General features: G+C 34.9%; 1 protein-coding gene across 2 annotated transcripts in view; it reads left to right on the top strand.

The window, feature by feature from the left end:
- Positions 1-25,482, top strand: part of LOC149803737 (uncharacterized) — a 67,008-nt gene that overhangs the window by 5,314 nt on the left and 36,212 nt on the right. For both annotated transcript variants that reach the window (XM_089953492.1, XM_089953490.1), the window contains exon 2: positions 5,431-5,497. The gene's annotated coding sequence lies outside the window, so the exon portion shown is untranslated. The remainder of the gene's footprint in view (positions 1-5,430; positions 5,498-25,482) is intronic.

Below are 25,482 nucleotides of genomic sequence, written 5' to 3'. Positions count from 1 at the left end.
GCAAAGCCAAAGTTATTATTTTATTAAAGATTTAACTTTAAAATGCAAATTATGTAGGTCAGAAACCTATGGGACAATGCTATGTTGTGGAATTCGCGAGGTGCGCTTTAAGGTCTAAGCTGTTTTCTGACTTGACACGTATTTGCGAAATTACGGGGGAAAAACAGCAAATCAAATACTGTTTAACCATTGCCTAAAATTACTACAAGGACATAGACGAATAAATAAACCATAAACTTGCAATCCTGTCAATGGACTGTTGCAATGAAGCTGTATTGAAGTGAGTGATTACATTAGGAAAACCTCTCCATCTAAAAATAGATGCACCCAGTCTGTGTTGATTCTGCAGGAAAGAAGGGACTGCAACTTTTGATGGTGGGACTCCTATTTTTACCAAAATGGGAGTCCTGGACTCCTAGTTTTAAAATCCTAGCAAGACCTCTGATTTCAAAGTTTTTGTGTCAGTAACAATACAAATGATATGAGATATCAAAATATGAGAGGAATTTTAAACTCAGCATGTTTTAGCTACCCATTTACAATATTTCTGAGATTATTTGAAACAAATGACACTGTTAATTATGTAAGGGTTACATGTGTGAATTGGAATTTAATGTAGCTTTAACAACTTTTCAGTCATATCTTAATGATGTTCGTAGTTTAGCAGCATATAGTAATGTCTAGCACTGGTGTATCATGCTACAGACATGTAGCATCATGTCCCACCCAGTCCCATTATTATCCTGACACCAGGCTAACTAGTCTTAACACTAACCTCTTAATGCTGAGCGCCAAGAGAGGCAGCTGCTAGTACCATTTTTATAAGTCTTTGGTATGACTCGGCCAAAGCTTGAATCCAAGATCTCCTGTATCTGAGGTGGATGTTCTAACCGTTAGACCACTGGAGCTGTCCTTGGCCTAAAGAAATTACAAAACAAAAAGCAAACAAGTCAAACAATGAGTACCAAAAGACGGTGTTGAATTTATAAAACATTACATGACAGTATCTAATGGAGATATAGTTTGAAATGTTTAGGCAACTGGAGCAGTGTGCTGTTAATTATAGCAAACTGGATTCTATTTCTGGTAATACGATAAATATTTTGGAAAGAAGATTTTGAGTAGTATGATTGCAAGCCAAAGAAAATTGATATCTGGCAGTTTTCAAGACTCCTTATTGAGACATAGAGCTGGGTATCGCCAAGGTATCATAATAATTATCTTAAAAAATATGTATCATCATACATGTAGCATTGCATACATAAATAATCTGAAAACTATACAAGTCCATCTTTTCAGATCAAACAGTGCATTGCAAAAATCCATAGTACTGTAGAATGTGCTACATTCCTGGAAAGAATGAAAATGAAATGTTTTCCTTTTCTCTCAGACTTTGTTTAAATGTTCACTAAGCATTGATTAAATGCACGTTATGCCGAATAGACACATCTATGGCTTGATATTAAGTGATTAGGGCACCTCTTTTTAAGACTCCAACAGATGATGTAGCTTGTTATCAACAGATTGTTATCACTGAGTGGACTTTTATGTGCATATACTTTGGAGCATATTGTTGCTGATATCTTCCACTCAAGACAAAAATGGAAACATTGCTCACATTCTGTGGAGTAAGCTGAAAGCACAACATGTTCTGATGTCATTTTCATGCCATGTGAACTGAGTAGAACTGCAAATTGCCAAGTTGGCAAGGCACCTGCTAGGTCATGTTTTTATTTTGAATTTGTCAATCCTTTGATATCTCATATCGGACTGTAAGTAGGTGGTGATGATGTGAGATCCCCACTGACCTTATGGGTTTTGGTTATTGTTATCTAGGAGATGACTGACCACAGTGTTATTACCCAGATCAAGGGAAAAAACTATGAAATCAACGATTGGAATAAACAGAGACCTGAGCAAAAATAGTGAATAGAATAACATGAGCCCCCATATATAAATTATAACAATTGAATCAGTTACATAAATAAAATGAAATTGAACACTTGAAAGATTCATTCTTTCTTCGAAATAGGGGTACAGAATTTATGAGAAATTCATTTGGCTGTTCTGTTACACTGATAAAATAAATTTCAACATATAATCGAGTGACTGATCAAACTCAACTAATTGGCATGTCAATTGGACAACACTTTTTTTGTGGGGACACACGTACAATGACCCTACTTTAGGACCTCAAAACACACTTAAGTTTTTTTCTTCTTCATCCACCCTCCCCAAATACTTAAAGGGAATATTGTGCTTTATTGATTGAATTTCTTTTTTTGAAAACAGTCAAAAGTAGTCTCTTGTGGTGATGGAGGGCAATTAAATTAGCAGAAGAAGGTTTGTACTTTTAGGGATGTTGATTAGTAATCAATATATAGTATGGAGTAAGTGTTAAAAGGCAGGCAATACTCAGGTGGAACAAATATTTTCCAAAAACAAAATGTACATGGGGTATACTTTTATTTTAAAATAATACTTTCAGGGATTTATGATTGTTGTGACTTTGTGACAAACTAATACTCATTGAATTTAAATGTAGTGCATGTGTTATTTATTAGGTAAAAATATTATGTACAAGGAACCAATCTGTACACTTGTTAGTGGAATTATTGATTACTTCATTCAGTGGAATAGAAAGATGACATAACCATGTTTATATTTGGACAGTTTATATCATTTGGTGTATGTTCCCTTTTACTGTCATCCTGTATGTATATTTTGAGTCTGTATCATGATGCACTATTACCAGTATAAATATTTGCAATTCTTCTGTGATATCAAACCACTTCATGCATTTATGACATTTGATGTGACTAATTGCATACATAACATAAAAATCGATACATAGGAAATGGCCAGGAAGCAGGCCAGTGGTATTTGTGTGCAAATGACACTATTGCTGTAAAAGGTTGTCACATTATTGTAAGGTTGTCACTTACCAGAAGTAGTTTTATGGGCATTTTGGGTCAGATGATAGAAAAGACTCAGAGAACACTGATTCATTCTTGGATTTACAGGTGCCTATAATGAAGATATGTGATGTTGGATGAAAGTTACATAATTACAGTAGGTACAACAGTAGTCTATGATATAATCTGCCACAAAGTTTTCTTTAAAAAACAATAGAACATGTTGAATGTAGTTTGTACTTGTTATAAACACGTACCAGACAAAAGGTTAAAATAGTAAATGAGTGAAAGTTTCATGAGAGACTGGAGCTTGCATACCCATGCAGGCCACTGAATGCCCTCAGCTGCCTGCATGAGAATTAAATCTGCTTGTCTCAGAGAAAGAAACTGTGGAAATTGTATTGTTATTCACCAAACTGGGCAAATTCAGTAAGTGCATCTGGCTAAATAGGAGAAGAATTATGGTCCTTGTAGTTTGAGATAGATTGTGCAAATAAACATTTGGCAATGTTCCAAACCATAGACAGGTCTTGGTCATTTTTATAAACGTAAATTTACCACAATTGTTTCATTATTAACTGCTTTTTAACTTCAAGATTTTAGTCTCTCATGAGACAGAACTTTTTATTCTTCGCATACAGCTTTCCCGCATGCAGTGTATAAGACTGTAGTTGGGACTATAACTGCTGAACACATTTTCTTACAATCTGCTGTATAATGAAAATGACTAAAAAAAATTGAAATAATGCATGCATTTTAATTGTGGAGGGCATCTTCACAAGCCAAGGTTCTGATATGATAACCCTGTCTACACCTTGGCGGATTGAGCAGACAATATAGTGCTTTGTCCTCGTGACATCTATTGCATTTCATGAGTTGCCTCCCTTAACATGTAATGCCAACTAACCAATAGTGTGTAACTGCGCTGCATTGTACATTGGCCAAAAATGGTGGAGGCAATTGACTTCAAAAGAATACTTTGTAAGTTTAATATTGAAAGTAAGACTACCTACCAGAGAGAACCCATTACAGGTGTATTTGAGGTAACATGGACCAGTAGTGGAAAATTGCTTATTTATGAGTCCATGTTGTGTGCTTCCCTTGTCTTGATCACGTAAGAACAGTATTTAAATCTGAACAATTTAATTTTGATTCGTTACAGTGGCTTGCTGCAGGGATCGTGCTGGGCTTCGCCAATGCCACAAATTATTGGCAACAAATTATACCATCTGGCAATATTATTTGGTGACAACATTTTGGCTGTTAAAAATCATATATACACTTTTGGATTTGGAGCTGAGAAATTCAAAGGCACCATGACAGGAAGCCTCAAACTTGGATATAAAATTACACTGGAATCTATTGTTACATAAAAAATCCTTTGTTCATATTGACAAACCACCCTAACATTACATTGTTCATATTGACAAACCACCTTAACATTACTGATGTTTGGTATTAGTACTCTGCTGTATTATAACCCAAATAACCATGCTACCTGATTAGCTACATTCGACTACCTCTGAAGGCAGGAAGTGAATGACTACAATCTACCAGACGATTGAAGTTTTTTCCATTTTTATAAGTTTTTGGTATCACTCAGCCAGGTTCAAACCAGCGACCTTCCACATCAGAGACTGGTGCTCTAACCACTTGACCCCCTGAGCAGTCATTTCAGCATTGAAGTTTTGTACATACCAATGTTAGTTTTAAATCTTTATCTTGACATTCTCAGTTCTTGGCTTTTTATTGTTTCAATTGCCATTATATTGATGATATACTGTTAAATACACCAGTGAGTATCGTTTTCCTAATTAACACAGAAATCAATGAAAACATGTTTTTAAGTGAGGACTCAATAATATTGACGTTAATGCACATATTGTAATCAGTCAGTGAATTGATGAACATGGATAGTGATAATAAATTATTTATGAATTTTGTTCAGATTGTATGTAATTCCTCATTATTGTATATGTGATTTAGATTACATTGTTACAATAAACTTCATATACTCCATCAAGATTAAATTGCCAAAAGATTTTAGGAATGGATAAGAAATTGAGATTTTCGGATGAAAGCTTTTCACAAAACCTTTTTATTATTGTTCAGTTTAGCTTGGCTTTTCATCATTTTCTGGGCCCATTTTGAAAAGATTTTATTTCCTTTCTACTACAGATACTTATAAAATTGCCAGATCTATCCATTGGGGTACATGTATTTACCAATGTGTAATTTTTTCCAAGAACTCCAGTACTATATCAGTTGTACATCTACTCAGCTACTGTAACCAGAACAAATCTTGTTTGCACATTATTGCAGAGCAAGTTTCCTGGGCAGATGTGCTTGTATCAGTGAATTTGGTGGAAATCACAAAACTTTAAGTATCTGTCTGATGCTTCCCAGAGTATCAGCTTTCACAACAGCTGGTGAACTGTAGTCTTGTAAAATCATGTGCTTGTGTAGTAAGCTTGTCCCAGTGTATATTGTACATAATTTTGCTTTATCTATCCAGGTTGTTCATCCGAGTTACTTCTCTTTTCGATTCCCAGTGGGTTGAATGGATAGACAGCATTAGACAGGTATGTTTAGTGTAATACAAGTTGTAAAATAAGAGGGGGATATTTTGCAAATCCTTCATCATTTCCATTATATACTGTATGTAAATGTTTCCAAATTGATCATTTTCAGAGTCTATAATTGGGAGTAAAATCAGTTTATGGCGCTTGTACTTTTTACCTCTGTGAAACGTCGCACTCAGTGATATCAGTTTCTAAAAATAGCCATTCGGACAAGGCGAACCGGTGTAATGGCATTCAGTGTTCTTTTCTGTGATATTTTTCGTATTATTGTTCTTACAGAAAACCATATACCAGACGTTAAATTTATTCATCTGAATACAGATGTGCATTCCAATATTTTGTTACAGTGGTGCTTAAGCCAGCAGACTGCATAAATTATATGATCAAATTTGATGAATCTTTCTAGAACACTATAATACACAAATTGGTTGCATTTTATCACCGATAGATATATACCCTGAATATTTTGAGATGAAAATTCCAAGGGAACTGCCAACCCCACCCCACCCCATTAAATAAAGCCAATGAAGTATTCTTATATTTGATTCATGTTTTAACATACACACAGAGAGGGATGGATGTAGGAAAGTGACTATTTCTTGTATTTTGTTTAGCGTACAAAATTACACTCTGCTTAGTTGATATGATGTAGAATCTAGACATGTTTAATATGTATTCCATAACTTTAAAAACAATGTATCGATGTTTTCTTGGGGAGGGTATTGTATTATGCATTAGTGATTTTATTAACCTTTTCTGATTCCGATGTGTTAATCGGTAACAAAGCTAAGAAAAGAGGAGAGAAAATTGATATGTTTATTTCTGTGTCCGTTTTACAAACAAATCTTAATTTTGAATGATAGTTAGAACATATAAGAATGCATTATGTTCATTAGAGTTATGTTGGTGAAGGGAACATTACTGGTTGATTACATTTATACTATGTGAATACAGTAATACCTCGTGCAATCGCGAATTCACGGATTCGCGAAATTTTCATTGGTACCCTCTACGTATATGTTTTCTTTATTTTACTGAATTGTACCTTCGTTATATGACTTCTGTGACATGAAGTTTACCTAGTTTACCTTCCTGACAATGACAAAGAAAACGTCAGTCATTAAGTTTACAGTCCCATTCGTTACTTGGTTTTACCTTACTGTGATTGCAAAAGAAAACGGCAGCCAATGAATTAGTATAGGGGTAATATTAGTATACCGTACTGTAAATGCGCTAGTGTGGCAAATACCCATTAGGCGATACCGTACTCTATTTTTACGTCAACCATTTATTTCTCCTTTTAAGGGTAATGTATCAAGCTAACTTTTAAATGAAATTAAAGTGCTTTGGGAATATGATTTGGGTCATATTTAGGGTTTAAACCCTAGAAATAAGCATTTATTAGCATTTTTAGTGACTCGTATCAAACATTCACGATTCCTCCTGATCCGCGACTGGTTCTGGAACTTAACCTCGCGAATGTTCGAGGTATTACTGTAATACGTTTCCTTAATTAAAAGCTATATACAATTACATTTTCCAAGGGAACTGACAGCCCCCCCCATTAAATAATGTCGATGAAGTATTCTTATATGTGATTCATGTGTTAAATAGAGAGGGATGTATATAGTAAGTGACCATTTCTTAAATTTTGTTTAGCACATAAAATTACACTCTGCTTATTTGATGTGATATGCTTGTATAATCTAGAAATGTTGCATAGATATTCCATATATTTAAAAACAATGCATCAATGTGTGTTTTGGAGTATTATTTGTTTGTTTGTTTGTTTTGTTGGTATTATGTGATAGTGATTTTATTAACCTTTTCTGATTCAGATGTTTTAATCTGTAACGAAGTTAAGAAAAGAAGAGAGTTAATTTATGTTAACTGTTTTACAAACAAATCGTAATTTTGAATGACAGTTTAGAACATATCAGAATGCATTATGTTCGTCAGAGTTATGATGTAGAAAAGAGCAGGACTGGTTGATTAAAAGATATATACAATAAAATTTTGTCAGGAGGTATAATTTTCTGCATGTATTCATGGAAACAACAACATAAAAACTGCTGTCCCTACTGAAAACAGCCAACCTTAAAATAATACATATTTTACACACAAACACTAACTGAAAAGAAAACAAAGTCTACTAGATATAAATAAATATTATTGGTTTCAACACATTCATTTGGGACACACACACACACACATACATACATACATTACATACATACATACATACATACATACAATCATACATACATACCACTCAGGTGGCCTAGTGGCTAGAGCATCTGCCTCGGATGCGGGAGGTTGTGGGTTCGATCCCCGGCCGAGTCTTACAAAAGACTTATAAAAATGGTACTAACAGGCGCTTAGCATTAAGAGGTTAGTATTAGGACTCAGGTTGGCCCCAGTGTTAGGATAATGTGACAGGGTGGGACATCATGCTACATGTCTGCGGCATGATGCCCCAGTGCTAGGCATCACTATAAGCTGCCACACTGCAGATATTGTAGCGATATAACTGATTTTTTTTTAAAGCTATGTTAAAAAATCACAAATCACACAACACACACACAAATACATACATACATACATACATACATACATACATACACACAAATACATATATAATATGCACATAGGAGAGTTTTACTAAACGAAGATTGGAAAACAATACAAACGGATGACAAAGAAATAAAATGTACAAAATTATTACTTTCTAGAACACTATAATACACAAATTGCTTGCATTTTATCACCGATAGATATACCCTGAATATTTTGAGATGAAAATTCCAAGGGAACTGCCAACCCCATCCCACCCCATTAAATAAAGCCAATGAAGTATTCTTATATTTGATTCATGTTTTAACATACACACAGAGAGGGATGGATGTAGGAAAGTGACTATTTCTTATATTTTGTTTAGCGTACAAAATTACACTCTGCTTAGTTGATGTGATGTAGAATCTAGACATGTTTAATATGTATTCCATAAGTTTAAAAACAATGTATCAGTGTTTTCTTGGGGAGGGTGTTGTATTATGCATTAGTGATTTTATTAACCTTTTCTGATTCCGATGTGTTAATCGGTAACAAAGCTAAGAAAAGAGGAGAGAAAATTGATATGTTTATTTCAGTGTCCGTTTTACAAACAAATCTTAATTTTGAATGATAGTTTAGAACATATAAGAATGCATTATGTTCATTAGAGTTATGTTGTTGAAGGGAACATTACTGGTTGATTACATTTATACTATGTGAATAATACATTACACTCTGCTTATTTGATGTGATATGCTTGTATAATTTAGAAATGTTGCATAGATATTCCATATATTTAAAAACAATGCATCAGTGTGTGTTTTGGGGTATTATTTGTTTGTTTGTTTTGTTGGTATTATGCATTAGTGATTTTATTAACCTTTTCTGATTCTGATGTGTTAATCTGTAACAAAGTTAAGAAAAGAAGAGAGTAAATTTTTGTTAACTGTTTTACAAACAAATCGTAATTTTGAATGACAGTTTAGAACATATAAGAATGCATTATGTTCGTCAGAGTTATGGTGTTTATGGTGTAGAAAAGAGCAGGACTGGTTGATTAAAAGATATATACAATAAAATTTTGTCAGGAGGTATAATTTTCTGCATGTATTCATGGAAACAACAACATAAAAACTGCTGTCCCTACTGACAACAGCCAACCTTAAAATAATACATATTTTACACACAAACACTAACTGAAAAGAAAACAAAGTCTACTAGATATAAATAAATATTATTGGTTTCAACACATTCATTTGGGAAACACACACACACACACATACATACATACATACATACATACAATCATACATTTATCCCGCTCAGGTGGCCTAGTGGCTAGAGCGTCCACCTCGGATGCAGGAGGTCGTGGATTCGATCCCCATCCGAGTCTTACAAAAGACTTATAAAAATGGTACTAACAGGCGCTTAGCATTAAGAGGTTAGTATTAGGACTCAGGTTGGCCCTAGTGTTAGGATAATGTGACAGGGTGGGACATCATGCTACATGTCTGTGGCATGATGCCCCAGTGCTAGGCATCACTATAAGCTGCCACACTGCAGATATCGTAGCGATATAACTGATTTTTTTTTTAAAGCTTCGTTAAAAAATCAAAAATCACACAACACACACACACACACACATACATACATACATACATACATACATACACACAAATACATATATAATATGCACATAGGAGAGTTTTACTAAATGAAGATTGGAAAACAATACAAATGGATGACAGAGAAATAAAATGTACAAAATTATTACTGTACGCGCTCATATATTATAGTCGAATATATGAAAACATTACATAGTGAGGAAAGTGCAAAAAAAATAAAATATTTTTGCATGTATGTCACGATTTACTATGTGTTACTAAGCGTCTGTCTGTGCTTTGTCCGAAAACAGTATGGCGACAGCCGGGCACAAAGATGTTATGGTCTATTTTTAGCACAAGGTAGATTTAAGTACAAGAGCCATTTAACAATGATGATGATATTTACATCATGATTAAAACAAAAGGCCATGAAAATTTTCATTTTTTATTATTTGATGGACATTAGCTTCATAAATAAAAAAGTATAAATGAAATTTTGGAAAAATGATGGAAATATTTTAGTTTAATATCTGCTATATGTTTGGCACCTCTATATTTGCAGAGGTTAATTGCTTGAATGATCTGAAAGCATCAGAGGATCTCCAAATGATTTGTTCTGCTTGATTTATGTTAATTGTACTTCTAATACACTTCACTGCTCAGGACTTCAAGTGAAATATTTTCATTAAAATCAGAAATGTAACCACATTAAACCTTAAGTTATGTTTCCGTTTAATCCATCTATATAATAATAATAATAATAATTAGGACTTTGTATAGCACCTAATCTTTAGAAGCTCTAAGCGCTTTACAACATTAGACAATAATTATAACATAAAAAACATAATGATATGATTACAAAAAAACAAACACCATGAAATTAGAAAACAAAAAACATGCTGAAAATATTTTAGATAGGAAACAGTATTAGGTCTTTAAGTTTGTTCTTGCCGTCGAAATAAGTGAGTTTTAAGAGATCTCTTGAATGGGATCACTGTGTCTTTATGTCTAAGTTCAGTGGGCAATTCATTCCACGTTGCTGGGCTCTGGTATGCAAAAGAACGATGTCCATATGACTTCGTTTTCATAGTAGGAATAATGAGTATGCCTTTCTTGGCCAGCAAGGACTTAAGTTTGTACCAGTTTCTGAGTCAAATGAAAGTTAAAAGATCATGCACTGATAGCTGGATCTATCACTTGAAAAGAAACAATTTGTGCATTAACTGGGCTGGAAATCAAAGCGTAAGTGCCTGTTGTAGATTCAGCATCATTTGTATGATTAACACGTCATCTGCTCAGCATGGAAGTATTGTAATAATGAGTTTCAGTTGCATCATAACACATGACTGGTGTTCCATGTAAATGAACCGACTTTTATCTTGTCATAGTCAGTCTCTAATCTCAGCCAACAGTGACAGTGATACTATGGTACTTTCAAGCAATTTATGTTGTCAAAATACAAACAAAAATAATTTTTTCTGGTGCGGAAATTTTACATACTATATGCAATAAATAAAAGGCAGTGTGGTCATTCCCCATAAGGACTGCTGTGGGCATATTATCAACTGATTCCATTTAAAAAACTTCTATCTCCAGTGCTTTCTTTCTGATCTTTCAAGGTTACAGAATGTCAGGTATGTGTAGACTTGCCATCTTGATATTTCAGTCAGATGAGTATTATTGATGAATATAGATGTTCACTGTACCTGCTTTCATCTCACCTGAGGGGTTACAAATAATATATTTGTACATGTATGTCTATTTTTATTCTTTTCTGCTCCTTCTCTCTCTCTCTCTCTCTCTCTCTCCATCAGGATTGGCAGGTCTTAAAATCTATCAAGACTGTACGCCCTCTATTATACACTTATTTAATTGAAATGGAGTTAGGATTCATGTATTTTCATTTTTAAAAATTGTTTTCCCTTTGAATCCTGCAAATTATTAGTTACTGAAAATACATTAACTTTGGCTATTTGGTACTTGGGGGCCCCGAGTGGCCAAGCGGTCTAAAGCACTCTCCGTTACAGATCACTGCCATCTCACCTCTGTCTTCATGGGTTTGAGTCATGGATTCAGCCAGTGAGAAAGCTTGCCAGTAGCTTCTTGTAGGTCGGTGGTTCTTTCCAGGGTTTTTCCCGGGTTCTTCCTCCACCATTAATGCTAGCTGCCATGTATAGCCTATCTTACTCTGAGAAATGTTGTTGTTGTTGTTTTAGGGTTTAACGCCATTTTTCAGTGCAAGATAGGCTATACATGGCAGCCAGTATAACTATTGGAGGAAGAACCTTAGAAAACCCAGGGAAGAACCACTGACCCACGAGAAGCTACTGGCAGGCTTTCCCACATATCCACGTTAGCCAAGCCTTGGACTTAAACCCATGCAGACAGAGGTGAGATGGCAGTGATCCGGAACGGTTAGCGCTTTAGACCACTTGGCCACTCTACTCTGAGAAAGATAATTTAAAAATTTTAAAACGTTGTCAGCAACACGATACAATGTTTATTTATGCAGCATATCACATAAAATTTAAAAAAATTAAAAATATCAACTCTGCACAACGTCAAATCCAGTAAACAATATTACATGACAATAGCATGTAATGGAATAACAAAATTTAAACTAACAGACAAATAGTTAAATTAAATAAACAAAACAAAGTAGTCATTATAACTCAACACAATCATGTGACACCTGAAAGTAATGGAGAAATCAGGCATTGATGAGTGTTGATTGCAGACCACAATTAAGTGACAGTCAAAGTTTGGGTGCATCTTCTGTTGCTGAACTTGACTCCAAACTTGCAAAGGCCGGAAATTAATGTTTGAATTTAGAAATGAAAAGAAAAAGTAACCAGAAACCATGCAAGTAAACAAAATCATTGAGATCTTACACTTGGAAATCTGATTACAACGATTTATGCATGAAATCATTATTATTATAGATTAAATCGCCAACCTCAATATTTTGTATCCATTTTTCAAAATATTTCACCAGGACAGGTAGTGAAATTTTTTTAAAGTCTATTAATGTAATAGGCAATGAAAATTCAACAAGATGGGATAGTTATAACTTTATTGACAACAAACAATACAGCCATAATATCACAAAATAAATCATTACATTACTGTTTTGCACTACTTCCATGGTCTTTGCATACCGCATCACTGTTAATGCACAGGTATGACTATTTGCCACCTGAAATAAATGCATTATCAAATGCAAAATATCTACTTTCCTGACATCTACAGTCTCTCTCTTTTTTTAACAGAAACATCAGGTATTAAGCAAATCTCTATTATGTATATTATTTACTAAATAATAGTTTTGTAAGGAACTTAAGTGAATGATATTTTAATACTAAAACCCTATGATCGTACTTTGCAATGTAGGACAAGTGACTTATGATCCAGCCGTCGATTTCATACATTCAGGAATTAAATTCCCCACACTCTTTCATGGCTAGCTTCACAAAGTACATCTCTGTCAACCAGGAGTTCTGAAATTTATTTTTGCTGTGCTTTGCTTGTAGTGAATTGCTGACTAAATCCCAAGAATGATCACTGAGTGCTGTAGATATTTTCTCGACAAGCAAACTAGGATCTCCATTCCCACCAATGAAATTTACATGAGTCAACACCTGGCATTAATCTACCGCATATATAAGCATTAATTACCATCATTAAACAAAAAGAATGAATGAAGAAACATATCACAGAGCATATGTGCCCTCCCAAAAATAATTTGGAATGAATATGTTATCTAGTAAGCAGTGTTATATGCGTATATGAGTTAACAATAATGAAATAAGGTGGGATATAAAATATGGGAAATACATGCAGTTATCACATGTATGGTGGCTTGAGACCACATTTGAACTGTTAACATAAATTCACACCCATTTTAGGCATTTTTAGTTATAACAAAAAAGGGCATAATTCATTTGTCAGTCAGTTGCTAGTGCTTTCACTCAGTGTAGAACAGGCAGTTCTTTGAAGTATGTCGAAGAGGCTATTGTGCCGTTTGTGCACAGCCGACCAGAATATGAAATGGGGGCATGTTGGGGGTGGGGAATAACACAATTTATAGGGAGTGTTGTGATTTTGATTTTTAACGTCGCTTTAACAATTTTTCAGTCATATTGCTATGATGTCTGCAATGTGCCAGTCTATAGTGATGTCTAGCACTGGGGCATCATGCTGCAGACATGTAGCATGATGTCCCACCCAGTCACATTATCCTGACACCAGGCCAACCAGTACTAACACTAACCTCTTAATGCTGAATGTCAAGCGAGGCAGCTGTTAGTACCATTTTTGTAAGTTTCTGGTATGACTCAGTCGGGGATCGAACCCATGACCTCCCGCATCTGAGGCGGATGCCCTAACCACTAGGCCACTGGAGCGGTCTCTCTACAGGGAAAAATGCCGTGTCTTTTGAGAACTTCACCTGTATTGGACCCGACAAATCAGTGAATATTTAGTGAACCTACCAAATTAATTGATCTTTGGCTGAAGGAAATGGATAATGGACATATAACTGGGATTGTTTTCCTTGACTTAAGAAAGCCTTTGATCTTGTTGATCATGAAATTCTGCTGCAAAAGTTGAACTGTTACAAGTTCGACAATCCTTCTTTAAACTGGTTTAGATCATACCTAAACCAAAGGACTCAACAAGTGGGCATTGGCAACATTAGTTCTCAAAATCATACAATTCATTCAGGCATCCCTCAAGGCTCAGTTTTGGGCCCTCTCCTCTTCCTTATCTATATCAATGATTTAGCATTAAATAATGAATCCACAAATCCAGATTTGTTTGCAGATGATGCAACCTTGTATACATCTAGTTCCGATACTGAAGTTATCCAAATGAGATTAAACTCAGACCCTATTAGAGTCCAAAACTGGGCACAACAAAATAGGATGGTAATTAATGACGGTAAAACAAAATGTATGACTTTGGGGACATAACAAAAGCTACACAAGTCACAGAATCCTGAACTATCTCTTGCAATAAATAATCATCCATTAGAAAATGTCAGATATGAAAAGCTTGTAGATGTGACCTTAGTTAATAACTTATTATGGGATGACCATATTGATAAGCTTTGTAAAAATTGTCCTACTCAGCAGAATCAAGAAATATTTACATATGGAAACTCGAAATCTCTGCTACAAGTCATATTTTCTTCCAAAAATGGATTATGTTCAGACGTATGGGGAAATTGCTAAATCTGAGCTTGACAGGATTTATAAACTTCAGAAACGAGCAGCTTGCATAATTTTAGATGCATCTATTGATCATCCCTCAAAAGCATTATTTACAGAACTCAAATGGTTCACAATATATGACAGGATAGATTTTCACAAGGCAGCTATTTTATATAAATGTCTACATGGAAATACACCAGAGTATCTTCAGGACTTATTCAGGCCTTTTTCAACACAATACCAGTTGAGATCAATATCATATGGAAACCTTCTACCACCAAAACCAAGAACAGAACAATTTAAAAAGAGCTTCCAATTACTCTGGTACAGTTATGTGAAACAAGCTTCCACTACATGTAAAATCTGCTGAAAATATTAGCTTATTTAAGAACAGATATCCTGAGCATGTATGTGTTTCTAATAAATAATGGTATTTAGTATTTTAATAATAAACATGTTAAAATAAACAGTAATTATTACTATCTTCATATAATGTGCATTGTTATGCTCTCCTTAAGAGGGCCTCGAGGGAGAATAGTCCTTGACCAATGAGTCACCCTCTATAAATAAAGCATTATTATTATTATTATTAAAACGGTGCTTAAATATGCCTAAAAAAAACTTCCCAATGGTAGGTCCCAATCTGCGTGTTTTCATATTCAGTCTTCCAACTTAGTTTTTAAAAAGATTTATTTTTTGCAAAACGTGCTGGAATAACTGATCAGTATTAACTAAATTTATTTCAGCAACTATTTGAATTCTTTGGAAATCTTTTTGTACATTTGAAACTTCAACACAGAAGGGGTATTTTTTGTTGGAATGTATTCAGATTTCTTGGAATTATTGGAATTGAAAGGACTTTTAGGAAATAGGAATTCATTCACCATGCTGTGAGTTAATTTAATTCTTTCACTCCTGTGTTTTGAGAAGTAAATTATTTTCAATTATGCAAAACTTGTTTGTTTTGCAATTTCTTGTTGCATAGTTTAAGTCTCTTGAATCATAACACGGAATTGCCGACTTGTGCCTTGATACATATATCACAGAACACCTGTTTTAACTTTGTATCATATCTCAGCCACGGACGCCCAAGTTTCCAGCTGCCTAGAAATTTTCTGGAACTTTTGACCCGTTCATCATGATGTGGTGTTGCACTTGAAGCATTACTACCATCACTACATGTAGATGATGTTGGACTGCCAGGTTTAATATCAGGTTCATTGACTCTGTTGTCTGATGAATTTGCACTAAATCCAAATGCCGATAATTTTGTTATCTTACTCTTAGGATGAGAGGATGGACATTCAATGTCTAATTTACATTTACCCATGATAAAGTTGCACTGTTGACACTATATAATTCTGATTGAGACTTTTTCCATTTGATTTGTATTTATACACAGCAATCGGTACTTCAAAGGTTATCAGCTTTCTCTGAAGTTTCAGCAAAACTATTTTATTGGTACATCTAAAATAACAAAAGAAGGATTAGCTGTTGTTAAATTATTTCTGGCGATTTCTGTTTGTGTCTTCAGAGGTTGGTCGGTTGTAGGTGTAGTCCGGTAGCATTACTGAGTGTATCACAGCATACAGTTCTCAGGCCAGATGTTAACATAAGCGGATTATGATGCAACAGTGCACTGTAAAGATGGGTTTGTCAGTATGAACAAAGGATTTGTTTATGTAACAGGTAGATTCTTAAGTGTATTGTGTATTCAAGTTTGTGGCTTCCTTTCATGGTCCCTTTGAATGTCACCACTCCAAATCCATGATTGTATGTACATATTGAACAGCCAAAAAGGTTGTCACCAAAAAAAATTGCCAGATGGTATATTTTGTTGCCAATAAGGGAAAACAAAATGGCAGTTTGCATCATTGGCGAAGCTCAGTATGATCCCTGCATTATTATCACTTCTAATAGAAACTGTTGCCTTGAACAGCATTATGTTAGTCGCAGGTGTTGCATCTATTGTGTTGATAGCCGTTTTGTGTAGTCCAGAGTAGCAGGGCTTTCCATTAGATTTCAAGTTGGAAAGTGAGTTGCCAAAGTAGGTCAGGAATTTGGGGACCTCCTCCAATAGGGATACAGGTTTTTTAAAGTAGCTGGGTGTGAAAAATTTAGCCAGGTAAATTACTAGGCTCCTAGCTGATAAGGAAAGCCCTGGAGTAAGAACAAACAAACAAAAAAATTGCACAGCCTTTGATTTAGACAAGAAAAAGCTTCATCATTTTAGAATTAAATCTTAATTTGTGTACATTGTTTCAGTTGTGAAATTTGTAATGTGTTGTTTTTTTGTTCATCCATCACTCCATTAGTTTTTTATCGCTACTCCCTCTAAACTATTTGTAGGATTGTCGTGAAAGTTGACACACATTATTCTGTTGGACTTGTTGGTCGTATATGAAAATGGTCCTGCTAGGACATCCAACATGGCTACTACAGTGATGATCTTGAAAAATATTGTTAAGCTACTCCTCCTGAATGGAAGGTTATATCAGCATGGGGTTTTCACTGAGAGACTTCTTATGAAATCTTGTTGTGCTAAATGAAAATATTGCCAATCTGATGTCCAATATGGTGACCATGACAGTTATTTTGATATACTTTCTGATGAATGGAAAATCATATTAACATGGGGTTTTAACCAAAAGACTTCCTTGGTCTAGTTGGTCTTGAATGAAAATGATGCCAGTCTGATGTCTACTATGACTGCCATAATTGCCATCTTGAAAATCTTGTTATCACTTCTCCACCTGAGTGGGAAGTCATATTAACATGGTGGTTTTGCCAGAAGACTTCATAGGATGCCTAGTTGGTCAAACATGTAAATGATGGTCAACATTAGGTTTCAGTTATTTTCTGATCTCATGTAAAGGAATTTCTTGCATATTTACATGAATTAGAGAAGGACTACTCTCAGTCAAAATTGTGATGTGCTCAGACAAGTTTACCCCTATACAGAAACTTATTGGATAACAGAATCATAAGAACTACCATATAATACATAGATTATTTTATTCCACATCCAAATACAAGATATTGATCAGCCACTTTGCTGTCATAATTTGCTCCTAGGGAAAGATACCACTTCTGACAATTAATTAATGAGCTTCTGTCAGGTATTGATTGTCCAGAGTACAGGGAGTTTATGTTGCATTATAAATTAAACAGTAAAATTGTTTGTGGAATTACTACTTACATATGCATGCATGCCAGCCTTCCATTGGGGTTTTGGAGCTGGGGGTGGGGGAGACTAAAAAAGCATGGTGTGAGGTCTTATTGAGGGTGGATGTAGGTGGGTGTAAGTGTCCAAAGAAACAGCTATAAGAAAATAACTGGAAATTAAGATTTGAAAATAAAATATTTACTTTGGATGATTTGAGACACTATCAAATATAAAGTAACTGGTAGACTTAACATTGTCAATATGTCACTGCACACATGTTCACATCCACATAATCACAACTATACAGATGTTAAATAAATAAAAAATGCAAGACGTTTTTGTCTTTAAAATCCATTGGTCAGTGGAATACAGTCTTAACTAGATGGAGTCTGTGCTGCTCTCAATAGTTCATTTGGGGGGCACGGAGGGGATGCAAGTTTACTGTGAATTCATCCTTGCACTCATAAGAAACTGGACGATATTGTTGTTCAGATATCCTTGAAAATCTTGTTTTTCTGAGCATACAAATTATTTTTTTTTACATCTGCATTGGTGTGAGGGCATGTCATATATGCAATAACTGCATTGGTGTGAGGGCATGTCATATATGCAGTAACTGCATTGGTGTGAGGGCATGTCATATATGCAGTAACTGCATTGGTGTGAGTGCATGTCATATATGCAATAACTGCATTGGTGTGAGGGCATGTCATATATGCAATAACTGCATTGGTGTGGGGGCATGTCATATATGCAATAACTGCATTAGTTTAAACATGTGAGTTACTTTTGGGATTTTTGCATTTTTGCATTGTCCTGATGCTTGTAGGTGTTTGGGATCAAACATTTAATTTTCTATGGCTGGGGCTATGTGATTTTTATTGGAAACAAAATTCTGGTCCTCCAAATGTTGAAACAATTATCTTGCTATGATTTGTAGAAAGAAAAGAACTACTATATCCATTATGTTAGTTGTAGAATTTTTTTTAAATTCCCCCCCCCCCCCCCCAGTAAGAGTTAAATGGTCAGTCACTTGCTACATACTTTGATTTGCAGGATATATATACCAGTATATGTGTGTGTGTGATCAGAGGTTTTGACTGGTACACACACTGGGAGACTGGATATTGATCATAGGATATGTCAATCATCATTATATCAAACTGTCTTTGATTTGTTAATCCAGTAAACTGCCAGATAAGCATATTAATGAAGTAAAATCCAAAGGTTACATGGTTGGTGCATGTCTGTGTTTAACAGCTGTCACTGAAGACATACAACATGCCAAGTACATGTACATGTAATTGTGCAACACATCTTATTCTCACTACGTTTTTTCTCATCACATAAGTGCACATATCTAGAATTTTCATTAATTCTAGCTTGTTTCAATGATAAATTCAGTTTGAGGGAGTCAGTGACACATGCCAGATAAACATCTTTCAGAGATGGAATAAGAACAGGGTTTTCTTCATTGAGAGAAGTCACAAGCTTGTTTGGATCATTCAAACATCTTTATTATGCCAGGACCAGCCAGTCATCTTTATAATAAAAACAAATAACATCATCTGATCTCACTAAGGCAAATACAGACTTTAAATTTTGGTGAAAATTCTGGGACTAGACCAAATGGAAGAAAACACAATTGATAAATTTGTAGTAAGTGTCTTTCAAATCAATTGACATAAAAGAAGACTCCTTTCTCAATAGAATCTAAAATAATGTTAATGGTTTCCATTTTGTAATGGTAATATTCAACAAGTCTGTTTAGAGATTTTTGATTTATAATGGGTCTCAACTGCCCATTTTGCTTTTCTACCAAAATAAGTTGGATATGAACTGGCCATTACTTGACTGGTTCTTGGTGGAATAATAAATTTACAATTTGCAGGAACTAAGTGTAAGGAACTGAAGGCAGAATTTTACAGAAATCACAGCATGTAAGCCAGATGTTTTACTTACGAGTTACTTGATTTTGTCTCCAAATTGGCTTCAAGGGTATTTAATCCTTTGCCAAAGGGCATAGTCAAGTTGCATACCCTATGGCACACCAAGAAGGTGTGAAGAAACCTGGACCCAGGCAGAAAAACAAACAAACAATAGGCATGTCAACCAATTAGGGATGAGAGAAGCTAAATCTTCCCAGGGGAGGGGGGGAGGCATATCCTTTAGGCAGAGTGGGTGGTGTAATTCTTATTTGTGAATGCTCAGATAAACATTAGTGCGCTGCTAACTCAAGAAGGGTAGAGATGTGTTGTCTGAAGCAGAGTTGAAAGCCTATGTTGAACAGATAGTTCTAGCTATAAGCCACTCAGAAACTTGGCTCGTAAAAAGATTGGAATTTTAACTTGGTGAAACAAACTTCTAAAGGAACCTCCCAGGGCACTCATGAGAGTCGGCACTGAGAGATTCCCAGGGTATACATAGTGATGACACTGAGAGTTTAATAAGGAGGGAGTAGAGAGGAGGACAGAAGGGAGGAAGGCCAAAGGAAGCCAAGTAAACTCCCAGGGTGCACATAAGAGGCATGAAGTACAGGAAGGAGAGGAAGGAAGGAGGAAGGAAGCAAAATTAGTAACAGATGAGAACCAGGGCCAACATACTGAACAGAGACTCTCTCACAATAAGCCATTAACTTTCATGTGTAAAGTGGCATTTGGTTAACCAGGACAGTTATTGTGTCAAGATAGTATTGAACGGAAGCTTTACAGTTATTATTGAAATTTGAAATTGAAGATTTAAGTTAATAAAATTATTTGAATTGTTTTCATATTTGATAAAATTGCTATCTATTTAACCTTGAGTTGTTCATAATGATGTATCTAGCATGTCAGCATTACTGACTTGGGGCTTGGGAGTAATTAAATTTTAATGCACATCTTCTGCAGTATTATTTATAATACCACAGCAGATCTGCAGTATTATTTATAATACCATAGTGGATCTGCAGTATTATTTATAATACCATAGCGGATCTGCAGTATTATTTATAATACCATAGCAGATCTACAGTATTATTTATAATACCATAGCGGATCTACAGTATTATTTATAATACCATAGTGTGAGTTGTGACACTAAGTTTCTATGGTCCTGAACATATTTGAACAGATGGGCCTTGCTTATAACCACCATGGATAAAGCAAATTGTACAGAATCATAAAATTTAGGGATCATTAAAAATGGAGGGACAGTTTGGGCTTCATCTCACTCATCTGAGTGCTCATCAGATTCAGAACCCAACATTTCACCAGTGTCAATTTCCTGGCCATGATTGGTATGATTAGCACCAGACACTATAGATATAGATGCCAATGGAGCAACATTCTGCTTTAACCTTGTTCTTGAAGCCATAATCTCCAGAAGTGCCTTAAGTTGTTTTATGGTTAACCTCTTTTACTTAGTTTTTTTTTGTGCCATTGTCTTCACACGATTCAGCAGTTTCTTAACTGCAGTCAAATTAGTAATGTTTTAAAAAAGCCCTGTTTGCTATTTTTAGGATAACCGCAAGCACCTTCTTATTGCAAGTGCACACGTGGATTTATTGGGCACAACTCTGTGTGTTGACCCATTTTGTTTTATTTCTTCAGATAAGTTGACTATGTTTCATTTGGTGAAACGTGAAAAAAATTTCACGTGCAGTTAGGCACAGCTACCTTTCAGCATCTCATTTAAATAGTTTCTTCCCACGTTGCAAAAAGGTACCTCATTATCAGAAAAACCCTAAAAATTTTTGTCAGTATCAAGAGTTTTAAAGACTTATAGAGTCAAAATTAGCCATGTAGCATAGAAAGAAGATCCAAAAGAAAGTAAAGTCAGGTGCAGAGGGAAATGAATAAAATGTTAGGAAAAATATTGGTAAACTTCAAATTAAACAAATGCTCAAGTTGAGGGTATAATAATAGTTCCTTATCTGTGTATGCCTGCAGTGCTTAACTGAAAGAAGACATGACATGGGCAACAATGGGTTGTATAGTGGTAAGGACAAAGGGCAGGACTAGGGTGACTTTTTTTTCATTCTCTTTCGAGTAGCACATGCAGTGAGTGTCTGTAGTGAAATGCCATTTGAACCCTGAACAGCATTGCTGGTATGAGAAAGAATTATTTTTTTCCAGCGTTGACAATACTAGCTTCTGAAAGTGCAATAAATGAATTATAAAATGTACAAAGATTGACAATGTTATCAACTAGTTTTTGTTCAGTTTTCCTTTGAAGTCCAGTAAGTGAAAATGACCAAGTGGAGTTAAGTCATTTGAGCGATGCACAGCTAATAATCTCAATAAGCCCAAGCTGTATTAAACCCATCAATCATACACCAGAAGAATAGGAATTAAAAGTTTTTTTTTAACAATACCTAAGATATACAAGGATTACCAAGAAGGAAAAGGAGAAACTTTTTCTTTAACTGTCAGACCTTGTGCTAATTGCAAAATTGTAGAGAGGAACCTGTAACATGTGTCTTACTATGGAACACTCAACTTCACTTGCATCAGTTTACTTTTATGACTTCTCAGACACTTGAAAGATTGAACGGCAAATTGTATTTAATTTATAGGAACAATTAAGAAATAGAAGTCAGACTTGCAAGTCCTGGTAATATATGACAGGTCTTTGGCAATAAAGATCAGTCTCAGCTTAGACCCTGTTTGTCTATCTATCTATCTATCTATCTATCTATCTATCTATCTATCTATCTATCTATCTATCTATCTATCCATCCATTCATCCATCCATCTTTCTTTCTCGCTAGCTAGCTATACACACACACAAACACACATCCTGTGAATTCAGTATTTTTTGTAGGATGCAAATTTTTGTGGAATTTTTAGTTGCTACAAATCATGACTTTGAAGACTATGAAAAATAATTATTTTGTGGAAACAATATATTATTATTATATGCACATGTATTAATACCAGACAGCAATCTTTTATCTTCCACAAACCATTATTAAGTACTTATAAAAATAGTGGCCGACCATTTAGCACAATTGTTGAAAATTGATATCTACTGAACTACATGTACATCGTGTATGAGTTCATAGTGTGTGTATATATATGTCTAAGCATATCTTGTATGTATTTCATGCCATATGTAGGTCACAAGTGAATAGTTAGAATTTTTTTTTCTCCCAGATATTTAGTCAGTCCATAAAGATTTTTGTTTCCAGAGCATAACTAAAAAAACTGTTATAGGGTACACATGATAAATTAGTTGTCAACTATAACTTGAGTCTAGAATTGAGATGGTCAGCTTAAATTTGTCTTTAAGTCCATAATTATTTTTATGTGTTCACGGCGTCCATTACCAGTAACGTTTCTGGCAGACTAAGGATTGCAGCCTTTAATATGCTTTGTACAGCCTTCTGAATACTGATTCAATGCATGCAGTGTATTGGGTGAAGAAATTGGGTACACATCATTAGCTCTAGTAAAAGGCTAACAATTCAATGCTGAAATGTCAATATATTTGACTTTTTGTCAACTATATTAAGAAGCTTGTAAGTGTATTTAACTTGGCCTTGTGTAATTTTTCTTACATAGGGTAAACAGTAAACATGGGCTGATTTACTGATCAACTGTCCTGTAATGGACAGGCCATTTAATTTTTTGGGACAGGGGTGTCTGTTTTTTTCTTTCTTTTTCAAATCAAGATTTTTGTTTTTCTTTTACCTCAAGATTATTTGTTTTTTGTCAAGCAATATGATGGATATAAGTGACTATATTTTTATAGAAATCGAAGCAAAGAAAACTTTTTCAAGGTATTTTGGGGGCAAGATTGAAAAAATAATTTCTGTCCTTTCCCTCTCCAAGTGAAAAAATGCAACGATCATTCCCTAAAATTCTTAAGAAATTGTAGGTGAATACTTGTTATCGAATATCAAGAAGTTTGAAAGCACACTGTCGGGGTTTAGAAACTAAACAATTAGTGCCAAAATTTGATTTCTCATGGTGGATGTTCTCAAAGGGTGGACTGAAATGTTCAGGTTGACACAATACTTTTGTGGTTTTCTGTATCATTCTCCCTTCTAACTGGATCTTTCCTGGACCAACTTTAATGGGTGAGATATGACATACACTCTCAATCACACTAATGCAAGAACTTCAAGTACCAAGTACAAGCATGTAGATTGTATTTACTTGCTTATAAAATGAGTCCAACTGAATACTGCACAGGCCCAGATCTACCATTGCATAATGTGCCAGCAGATCTGGGTATGTGCAATTTGTTTGGAGTAAAACAATAGAACAAACAACATATGTCCTGATCTGCAGGGGCATTATGCTGTGGCAGATCAAGATCTTTGTTGTTCGCAGTTTGACTCAACTTATAAGCGAGTATATATGGTAAGTTGGCTCGCAGCAGGCACCAAGGATAGTGATCTCTTGCTGCCTAATGCATCAGTAGACCAATGTGAATGTTTTTTGTTCTACTGATTAGGCATAGACAACAAAAACTGCATAGACCCAAATCTGCCAACACATTATTCATTGTCAGATCTGGGTCTTTACAGTTTGTAGTTGAATCTGATCTGTACAGGAGTATATATGGTCCCTTTTGTTTGTTTAGTGTGTCACTTTAAGCAGCCTGTTGTTTCTTTCAGTACTTTTATAATCTTTCATTAAATGAGTTGGTTTAGCTTTGTTTTGTTACCAGGCATTTTAAGGTTATTGCATATCTTTTCTCACCACAGCGCAAAAGGAGGTTAGGTTAAATACCCCTCCTCCTTAAAGTTGTTACCACTGTCACTTTGATCATTAACAGTACTGCACATGTACTCGCAAGGGCAAGGGATACATTGCCCCCTCCTCCAAAATCTGGGGGGATATACAAGGAAGGAAAATTATATAATACATGTACATAATACACTAATAATGCTACGAAAATGAGATAATCTTATTTGCTTTGACAGTTTTGACACCTTAACTTTGTCATCTGTACTGAATATCTGTCTGTTACACATTTTAAAGTACCATTCTGTATTGAATAATAAAATGTAATGTTGTCATATGTCATTTTTTAAAAGGCTCACTCACAGTGCTCCATATTTTGGAGCTCTTCAGGTGGCAGTCCTAACTGTAGCATCATATTTTACCTTTAGCACTTTCATTTCTGCAATAAACATGTTATGTTCAATTAATAATTGAAAACATTGGCATGTTTTAATATCTGGTTTACCTAGAATGAGTTGCACATTGTATTTTCCATTCCAGATCTTGCACTTGTTAACTGTAGTGTTCACTAATTACTACTGCATTTATTATAATTAATACCCATGTTTAATACATTACACTGCCACAAACCTTGAATGTTTCCATTGCCAGATACATTGTTTTATAATGAATATTAATTGTCTTCTTAGCTTTATGTGTGTGTGTGTGTGTGATTTGGATTTTTAACGTAGCTTTAACAATGTTTCAGTCATATCGCTATGATGTCTGCAGTGTGGCA

Source organism: Sinohyriopsis cumingii, chromosome 3 (genome assembly GCF_028554795.1).
Source record: "Sinohyriopsis cumingii isolate HCF-2022 chromosome 3, ASM2855479v2, whole genome shotgun sequence".
Classification (NCBI taxonomy): Eukaryota; Metazoa; Mollusca; class Bivalvia; order Unionida; family Unionidae; genus Sinohyriopsis; species Sinohyriopsis cumingii.
This window is presented reverse-complemented; position numbering and strand designations above follow the sequence as displayed.